General features: G+C 43.1%; 1 pseudogene; it reads right to left on the bottom strand.

Moving 5' to 3' along the window:
• Positions 1-4,664: 4,664 nt before the first annotated feature.
• On the bottom strand, positions 4,665-5,495 carry LOC104565429 (GTPase HRas pseudogene; annotated as a pseudogene).
• Positions 5,496-9,470: the final 3,975 nt, after the last annotated feature.

The following is a 9,470-nucleotide window of genomic DNA, read 5'->3' as shown; positions in this document are numbered from 1 at the left end:
CGTCAGAAACAATAGGAGATTTAAAAAAATAATAAATGGAGAAACAGGAAACTGAAGTAATTCAAGTGTTCTGGTCACGCTGTCATCAACCTGAAGCTAGCAGCTGTCTCACCAGTCACTGAGCAAGACACACACAATTTACTCACATTGAAAGGACAGTTTCATAATAGGCATATTGTTAGATAGATTATTTTAATAATTAGCCTTCCAGGCTAGATAACACTTTCTCCAAGCACAAATATCCTATCATGAAGGTAGGATTCATATATGCGCTGATATTCTTTAGCAATGGTACTCTTGGACAAAATAAAGACATTATCATACTTGCTGTTCCATTTTCTTTCAATAACAATCTTCAGTCTTCCACGACACTTGAAACAAACTGCTGCCATGGACAAGTTAATAATCTCAGTGTACCTTGGTTTTCCCATATATTAAGTAGATAAAATTTCAAAACAGCATTATGAATATTAAATTACTTTGACAGACTTTGATAGCTGTCACTATACGTGAAATCCATAGATCTGTGAATTTATATGAGTATTGAATATAAGTTTGAATTTTCCTTTTGTCTTTTCTTTACCTTTAATCTTCTTTCCATTTTTTCTTGTATCATAGAATGCAAATAGTGAAATCTTGGCCCCATAAAAATTTTTGGCAAAACTCCCAACAGTCTGAAATGGAGACAGCATTTTTACTCAGTAAATCTGGTTGATTGCTTTCTGCATTTTAATACTATTTATTTTGTCTTTTTTTTTTAATCTCTACTGTTTTCACGGCATATACCGCTAAGTTTGTATTTGAGTTGCATTTTATTCATCTGAGTAGTTAACAAGCTAGTGTGCATATGCATATTTACAGAGTAATCTGAATATTATTTCATCAGGTTTAAAATGGAGTACACGTGAGCTGCAGTCCTTTGTGCTCCTCTGTTGGGTATTCTAAAGCATCTGAAACCTCTTCTGATTTCTCACAACAATTTGAAATGTCTGTTACCTTCAGTATATTTCACAGAAAATGTCCTCAGCATTTTCCAGCTAAGTTCTGTGCCTTCATTTCATTTATGAGGAGAACTCCTTTGTTAGGTCTTTTCAAGTTCTACACAATCCCAAGACATGCTTTGATCACTTTGGAAGTAGTGACAGGCTACACTCAAACTCTTTTCATTTAAAAGAACAGGCATGGCAGTAACTAAAGTGACAGAAGTCAGCACAAATGCATTGGAAGAGTTATTCTGTTCAAGATCATGCATATATCACATAAAAAGTTAAAGAAGCAATTGGATCAGTGAAACAATAGGAACAATCTAAAAATTGAAACAGCTTTAAAATGTGAAATACATCATTTGAGCAAAGAGAAAGCAAATCAGATTATCCAAAGTGTCTCAGTGGGGAGAGTGAGCTTACAGATGGACTTTTTCCTAGCCTAGTTTTTTCATTCTTCACACTAAAAGGACATAGAAAAATTAACTAAGTGCACATCTTTAGTCCATCTGCAATTAGACTTCCAGAACTTGTGAAGTTTGATATACATTTTTACTTTTGAGGTGAGCTCTCCAATTTTTGTGTTTTAAGAGCATCAATTTACTCGATGATACTTTCAGATCCTTATGTTTGAGAAAAGATAGCTACAAATGATCCAAACAAGCAAAAGGAACACTGTGTATGGCAATCTGTGGTACGTCTGTGATGATCCCTATATCCCCAGGGAAGTCATTTCACAGTGACAAGCAGTAACAAGCCAGATGCCAAGTAGATTTAGCTGAGCTTCATCTTTTTTGCATTCCAGCATATCCCACTATGCCATAAGAGTGAAACTGTCAGCCGTGATTTTTATCATGGTGTTTTAAATAGTCTTTTGAGTAGCATGGGTTCAGGCAATGGAGGAAAGGATTGGTTCTTTGAATTGCATTGGGAATCCAAGTGCAGACAGATAGTCCCCATAAGCTGTTGCTGAGGATCCATCACAGGCTACTCTGTACGAAATGGAGTTTCCCAAGTTCTAACAACACCATGCCTAGGTATAATGACTTTCTGTGGTATAGCTGAAATATGGTGATATCTTTAATCTGACGAGATGATGCCACCATCTTTCAAGAAGAGAGTTGCCTTGCTAACAACTTCATGGGCAGGGGAAGGAGAATAGGAGAAAGATAGTTTTCCATCCTGATTCAGTGGGATTTTTTTTTTCCTTCAGCAAGCCTTGAACTTTCTTAGCACATTTCACTGGACACTGCCATCAACTTAAACCTAAAGGGTTTTGTGTTTCCATTTTCTTGTACCTCGCATTTAAAATCCATCTTCACTACATAGAGCACTGCATGACTCATTGCCCTAATGAGTTCAACATTTCCTTCTCAATAACTGTAGCTTTTATTCTGCAGATTTCAAAGGTTGTTACTAAGGAATAACTGTGTCTTTTATTCCATACATTTCTAAGAAAATGAAGAACTGAGAGGACTGTCTGTTATGAAATGTACCTACTATGGATCTATTCTAAAAGAGCCATTAGTGGTATCTTTGTAGCTGCTCATTTGGTCCCACTCTCCAGTGTTTATTTATGGAAAAGGTTTATAGATAGAACCAGCCATAACACCTGACACTAAAGTCTGGTGGAGGAATTTGATTCGTTCCACTACTGCCAGGCACTGATCAGTGAAAAGTTTGAACAAAACTTTGCCATTCCTGCCTATATGAGCTCTCTTTGGTTTTTCATGTTTAAACTTTCTTTTCTTCTGAGTTATATTTGATATAGGAATTTTTCACCTTAGCACATTTTATGTGCTCCTCTAGCTGCTGCATGGCATGTCTTCCATATTAAATGATTTGATTTCTCTCATAAGAGGACTGAATTTTCATTTTATTTTAAGAATAACTTTAAAGAAAGGGATATTCAATTTGGTGCTGAACTTCACGATTTGATAAAAATTCATTGCATTTAACATGCATATTTGTTCCATATTTTTCTAAGTAATTTGATTTCAAGGTTATGTGTATATATATATCTATTCACATTGTGTCTCTGATGAATTCTCAGCTTTAATTAGTCGTTGTGAGTACCAGAATAACATTTGATACGACCAAACTGATACTAACCCTGAGATACTAACAAAGAGAGATAGCCTAGTGAGAAATGTGAGGGTTGGTGGCAGTCTTGGCTGCAGTGACCACGAGATGATGGAATTCACAATCATGCGAGAAGGAAACTGGACAGGATGGTAGGATTGCAACCCTGGACTTTAAAAGTGATGATTTTGACCTCTTCAGGGAGCTCCTTGGAGGAATTCCCTGGGCCAGTGTCCTAGAAGGAAAGGGGGTCCAGAAGAGTTGACTATTCAAACACCACTGTCTCCAAGCTCAGGATCGGTGCATCCCTATAAGAAAAGTCTAGCAAGAGGGTCAGTACACCTCCATGGATGGGCAAGGAGTTGTTGAGTAAACTTAAAGAGAAAAAGAGCATGTACATAATGCGGAAGAAGGGCCAGGCCACATGGGAAGAATATAGTAACATTGTCAGAGAATGCTGGGATGCAATGAGGAAGGCCAAGGCCCATTTGGAATTTGAGTTAGGGAGAGATGTCAGGGACAACAGGAAGGGCTTCTATAAATACATCAGCAGCAAGAGGAAGACTAGGGAAAACATCATCCTTAGTGACAGAGGATGCAGAGAAGGCAGAGTTTCTTTACTGCTAAGGCTAGTCCCCATGAACTACAGAGCCCAGAGACAGGAGAGAGAACCAGGAGAGAGGAGGACTTTCTGTGGGATATTGAGGAGCAGCGGTCTCTGGAGGTGGTGAACAAAAACCTTTATTTAGGGTTAACACAATTTATAGAGCTTCCCATTCTGGAGCAGCCCCGTTCTGCCCAACAGCACGTGAAGCCCAGCAACCCCACCAACCAACCAGGCAGATGATCACACGCAGACCATGCGGGAGGCCATCCAATGAGCTTCCTGGTCATGTGCTGGCTGAGTGGCTGCAGGTCCCGCTTCTCCTGCTCAGCCCCCTCATCTGTCGAGGAGACACTCCCCATCACCGGCCCCATGCTTATCCCAACATCTCCCCCTTTTTTTGTTTTCTTGCCTAAGCGGTGTACCAAGCAGTGATGTTCCCAAGGTCTGACTACAGGCTGACAGAGTTCTTCAGGCCAAAGTGGCTTCTTGTCATCCAGCGTCTCTATCAATATCTCCACGCAGTCCATCAGCATGAAGTTAATGTTGTTCCTTAAAGCTGCATTCAGTGCTGCGTTTATTGTGGATCGAACCAAACGTAATAGGCATGGTAGGCATACTACTATCACTACAAAAGCAACCACTAAAGCAAGCACTCCAAGAGAGCTAAAGCAGTTGCATTAGTTTGCTGTAACAACCAACATCCCAACTTTTCCAACCTCTTGTGTGCAGCTGCAGCAGGCACTCCTGGTGCAAAATGACAGGGTGGCATTCTCTGTAGTTTGATTGCACCAATATGTATGTGTGTGGGGGTGGGGATTGGGGACCATCAAATAATAATTTACTGTGACTCAATCTGTGGCTTTTTACAGTTGTCGGGATGGGAGGAGGCCAAAAGAGGAGAGGATGGGAAAAGAAAAAAAAGTCATCTGCTGCAGGCCTGGGTGAAATGTGAGATACTCCATGGAGGGGCTCATGCCCCCCCATCCTCTTCCTCCTCCTCTTCCTTTCCCCCTCCCACCACACTCCTACCGTAAATCCATTTGTTCCTTCTTTTGCTTCACCTTTCTTTGCGCTCTGCATAGTGGAAGCCCCTCCAAGTCTCAGTCTAGGCAGCTTAGTCACGATATCATACATTTACAGTTCATGCAGCCAGGGCCGCTCTCATCGGGTGGATTCAGTTTGTGCAGCTTGTGCTGATGGATTTTCTGCACTAAGGTGTAGAAGGCATCTTCAACACCCTGTCTGGTTTTGGCAGATGTTTCTATTTAAGGGATCCTATAACTGCGGGCCAGGTCCTGTGCATGCTACCTCTCCACTGTCCAGGCATTTATTTCCCACCAGGACCATGAGAACATTATCTGAGTCTTTCACCCTCTTAATCTGTTCTCTGTCCTGGTGACTGTCCTCAAAAGACTTTGTATTGTTAATGGTGAAGACGCACAGGAATCCCTCCCGTCCTCATGTACTGGTCTCTCATGGCACTGTACTCTTGTTGCCCCGCTGTGTCCAAGATGTCTAACAAACAGGTCTCTCCATCAATGATGACTTGCTTTCTGTAGGCATCCTCTATTGTGGGGTCATATTCATCAACAAAGTGGTTCTGAATGAGCTGTATCGTCAAAGCGCTCTTCCCAACACCACCAGCTCCCACCACCACGAGCTTGTACTCAGTCATCTTCCAGCCGACCCCAGCTCCGGACTTCCAGGAGCACCACCACCCTTTGGATGGCTAACCAGTACAGCAGAGAAATAGGGTCCTCTCATCTGGGGATGGCTCCAGACCCCCCAGCTTGCGTGCCCCGCCACACGGGAGGAGCCTCCTGGATGGGGAGAGGGGGATGGAAGTTTTAAGGAGAATAATAATCTTTTTTTTTCCCTCTTCAGAGTGGCAGGGTGCTGATGGGCATGCACATCCTTGAACTACAGAATTAGTTACCACTACTTCTTTCAGCACATTGGGAGGGGGAGAGTGAAAACCTGTCTTCCTCTGGCTCTCCACCCAGGGATAGCAATCCTCTGGCCACAGCAGCACAGGCCTTCCCTCCCTGGGTGGTGGAGGAGGCGCCATCGCTTCAATCCCAGTGGCTGAGGTCCCCACAAACTTCCTTAGAATCTCCTAGACAATTTGCCATGGTCTCAATAAGGAAGATGTGGTCAGGTCCCTGTGAGTTGCCCAGTCCCATAGCAGTATTCCAAAACTCCCAGGCCCCAAGGTCGGACACCATTGCCTCACTTAAAGCATTACAATTTTCCAAACCCCATTTTAAAAGCTGGATGGGGTCCCCTGGCTGAATGTCCTTCTCTTTTCCAGACTTATGTAAAATGTGCGGCAGAACCTGAAGCGCCCTTTCCTGCTCCTTAGTCATGTATCCTCCTATGGTCCTAGACAGCTAGGCTCCCCTTCCCAGTGGCTAGAGCTTCTGAAGTTCCCACTACCAAGTGGCTCAGAGCTTCATTACCATTTAACAGTTGTGGCCACGTAGACATTCTCCCCGGTTTGTCCCATTGAGCTTACCCCACCATGCAATCTTCCCCGATTGCCTATCTCTGTCCCTGTTCAGGTGCTGTTTGTGGGGTATTGAGGAGCAGGGTCTCTGGAGATGGTGAACAAAAACCTTTACTGAGGGTTAACACAACTTGTATAGCTTCGATCCCCGAGCAGCCCCCACTCTGCCCAGAAGCATGCGAAGCCCAGCAACCCAGCCAGCCAATCAGCCAGGTGATCATGCACCGACCACACATGAGGCCGTCCAATGAGCCCCCTGGTCATGCGCTGACAATGTGGCTGCAGGTCCCGCTTCTCCTGCTCAGCCCCCTCATCTGCCAAGGAGACAAAGGAGACACTCCCCGTCACTGGCCTGAGGCTGACTGCAACACTTTTCTGCTGGTCAAGGAGGATTGACTTAGGAATTATTTAGGCAAACTGGACACCCATAAATCTATGGGCCCAGATGGGATGCACCCAAGAGCGCTGAGGGAACTGGTGGGGATTATTGCTCAGTCGCTCTCCATCATCTGCGAGAGGTCATGGAGGGTGGGGGAGCTGCTGGTGCACTGGAAGAAAGCCAACAAGTCTTCAAAAGGGCAAGAAGGAGGGCCTGGGAAACTAGAGGCCAGTCAGCCTCACCTCCATCCCTGGAAAGGTGGTGGAGCAGCTCATCCTAGAGACCATCTCTAAGTATGTCAAGGAAAAGAAGGTGGTTAGGAGTAGTCAGCATGGATTCACCAAGGGAAAGTTGTGTCTGACGAACCTGATAGCCATCTATGATGATGTGACAGGCTGGGTGGAGGATGGGAAAGCCATGAATGTTCTCTACATTGATTTCAGCAAGCCTTTCAACACAGTATCCCATAACACCCTCATAGGAAAGCTCCAGAAGTGTGGACTGGACGAGTGGACAGTGAGGTGGATAGAGAACTGGCTGGATGGCAGAGTCCGGGGGGTTGTGATAAATAGGGCCATGCCTAGTTGGAGGCCTGTGGCCAAGGGTGTTCCACAGCAGTCAGTACTGGGCCCAGTGCTGTATAGCTTGTTCATCAGTGACTTGGAGGAGAGCACAGAGCGCACCTTCAGCAAGTTTGCAGACGATACCAAAGTGAGTGGAGTGGCTGACACTCCTGATGGTTGTGCTGCTATTCAGAGAGACCTAGACAGGATGGAGAGTTGATCAAAAAAGAACCTCAGGAGCATAAACAAGGACAAGTGCAGGGTCCTGCACGTGTGTAGGAATAACCCCAGGCACCAGGACAGATTAGGGGTTGATCTGCTGGAAAGCAGCTCCATGGAGAGGGATTTGGGAGTCCTGGTTGACAACAAGTTAACCATGAGGCAGCAATGTGCCCTCGTGGCCAAGAAGGCCAATGGGGTCCTGAGTTGAGGGAGGGGATTCTGCCCCTCTACTCAGCTCTGGTGGGGCTTCACCTGGAGTATTGCGTGCAGTTCTGGGCTCTCCAGTGCCAGAGGGATATGGAGCTTCTATAGAGCTCACCTGGATGTGACCCTGTGCCACGTGCTCTAGGTGTTCCTACTGGAGCAGGGGGATTGGACTGGATGATCTCTAGAGGTCCCTTCCAACCTCAACCATTCTGTGATTGTCTGATTTGAGGAGGATTGACAGTTTGGACTTTATATGACACATTTTTGGAGAACAAACCTGGCTTCAAGTGGTAAAAGTTGCTTCCCTACTGATCTGTAATGTTATGTCTTCAACCATCCCCACTGACTGATGCTGAGGGGAAGGAATATACCAAGTTATTTTCTTCTGTTCGTTTGCCCTCCAAACTAATGCTTTTTTTTTTTTTTTTTTTTTTTTTTTAGTGTTATCTCCCTCCCTTTTCTTAGAGTTGCCTGTCTTCTCAGCATATGAATTGAACTGTCATTTAGGAGACCCACTCTGTCAATAAAATCTAGGTCTTCTGGCGTTTAGAGCCTCTGTTGTATTCATTCCTGGTTGTGTCAGTGGTAGTATCACAGAGCATGGCTACCTCTTGGTTCAAGTGCCCACTTTAGACAATTTGCTCAAACTGGGCCTTATTTCAAATATGCCAAATAAACTTTGCTGGATCACTTTCACAAATAAGGATGAATGCTGTTAAATACTTAAGCAAAAGAAAACCCTCTCTGAAAATCATGAGTGGCAGGCACAGGAGAGGCTCATCAAAGTTCCCCTCCATGATTAGCTTCAGTGAATCTGAGTGAAAATCTGCTTGATCCAACCTGATTTCTCCTTTGCTTCCCTTCAACTGCTTGCTTCACGGTGCTTCAAAGTGATTTACGATATTTTGCAATACTCTTTGTCAAATAATTTTAACTACTTGTATCACTTTTGTGTTACAACAGAACATCATTTCTCCATTTTCTGAATGCTTTTCACAATCTGTACAAAATCTGTTTGGAGAAAACCTTCACAGAAAATCTACTCCTTTACCTTTTTTAAAGAATTAACTATATAGAGATTATTATTGGTACAAGTGAGTTTGGTTTGCTCCTTATTCAAGTTCATGAGATTCTACAACCTCCTTAATCAACCTACCCTTGTGCTTATCTGTTTTTAAGGTTTTGCTGGTCTCCAAATTGTTTCTCACTTGCTCACAATGCCCTCTTTTATCCAGTGCATAAGTGGGTTAGATTAGTCCATTTCTTACTGTAGCCACCTGGTGCGTATTTGAATATTGTTATTGTGTCCCTTGATTTTTTCCTCCTTTCAACAAAATAATCCCTTGAACTTTACTTACAGATCCTAGTATCTAGACCTTGCATCCTCCACTTTGTCAGATGCCCTATTTTATGGTACAAGTAGGTTGTCTCAGGAAAAAAAAGAAAAAATAATAATTTTTTAAAAAGCCTATTAGTGAAAGCTGGAGTGTTATTGTTTGGGGGGACAGAGAGATAAAAAGTTACAGAACACATTCATTGAATACTACTATACATAAATTTGAATAAAATGGAAATATGACTATTTAGAAATGAGAGATGGTAGGAGGAAGTTTGTCAGTTTAGTGCTTTGCTGTCTTCAGTTTATTTTAAGACTTTTTTCAATATTCTATAATACATTCATCCTTAGAAGTTTTTCCTGAATATACGTCTCATCACATAGGTAGAAAGATTTTCTCATCCCATTGATATCACTGATAATAAATGATCATTTATAAAGGTCATTTATAGCTCTTTCTTCACTTTTTCACACAGCTTTTTGTCGGTTTGGTGAGACTTCTGATGTCATCGTACTCCAAAGGTTTTATTGCTTCTTAAGTGTCTCTACAGAGAGATGTCTTAACTTACTAAGAATTTACTAAGA

The sequence above is a fragment of the Tinamus guttatus genome, unplaced genomic scaffold, assembly GCF_059628265.1.
Source record: "Tinamus guttatus ecotype Peru unplaced genomic scaffold, ASM5962826v1 Tinamus_guttatus_pri_ptg000076l, whole genome shotgun sequence".
Classification (NCBI taxonomy): Eukaryota; Metazoa; Chordata; class Aves; order Tinamiformes; family Tinamidae; genus Tinamus; species Tinamus guttatus.
The sequence above is the reverse complement of the archived record's forward strand: the minus strand, read 5'-3'. Positions and strand labels throughout refer to the sequence as shown.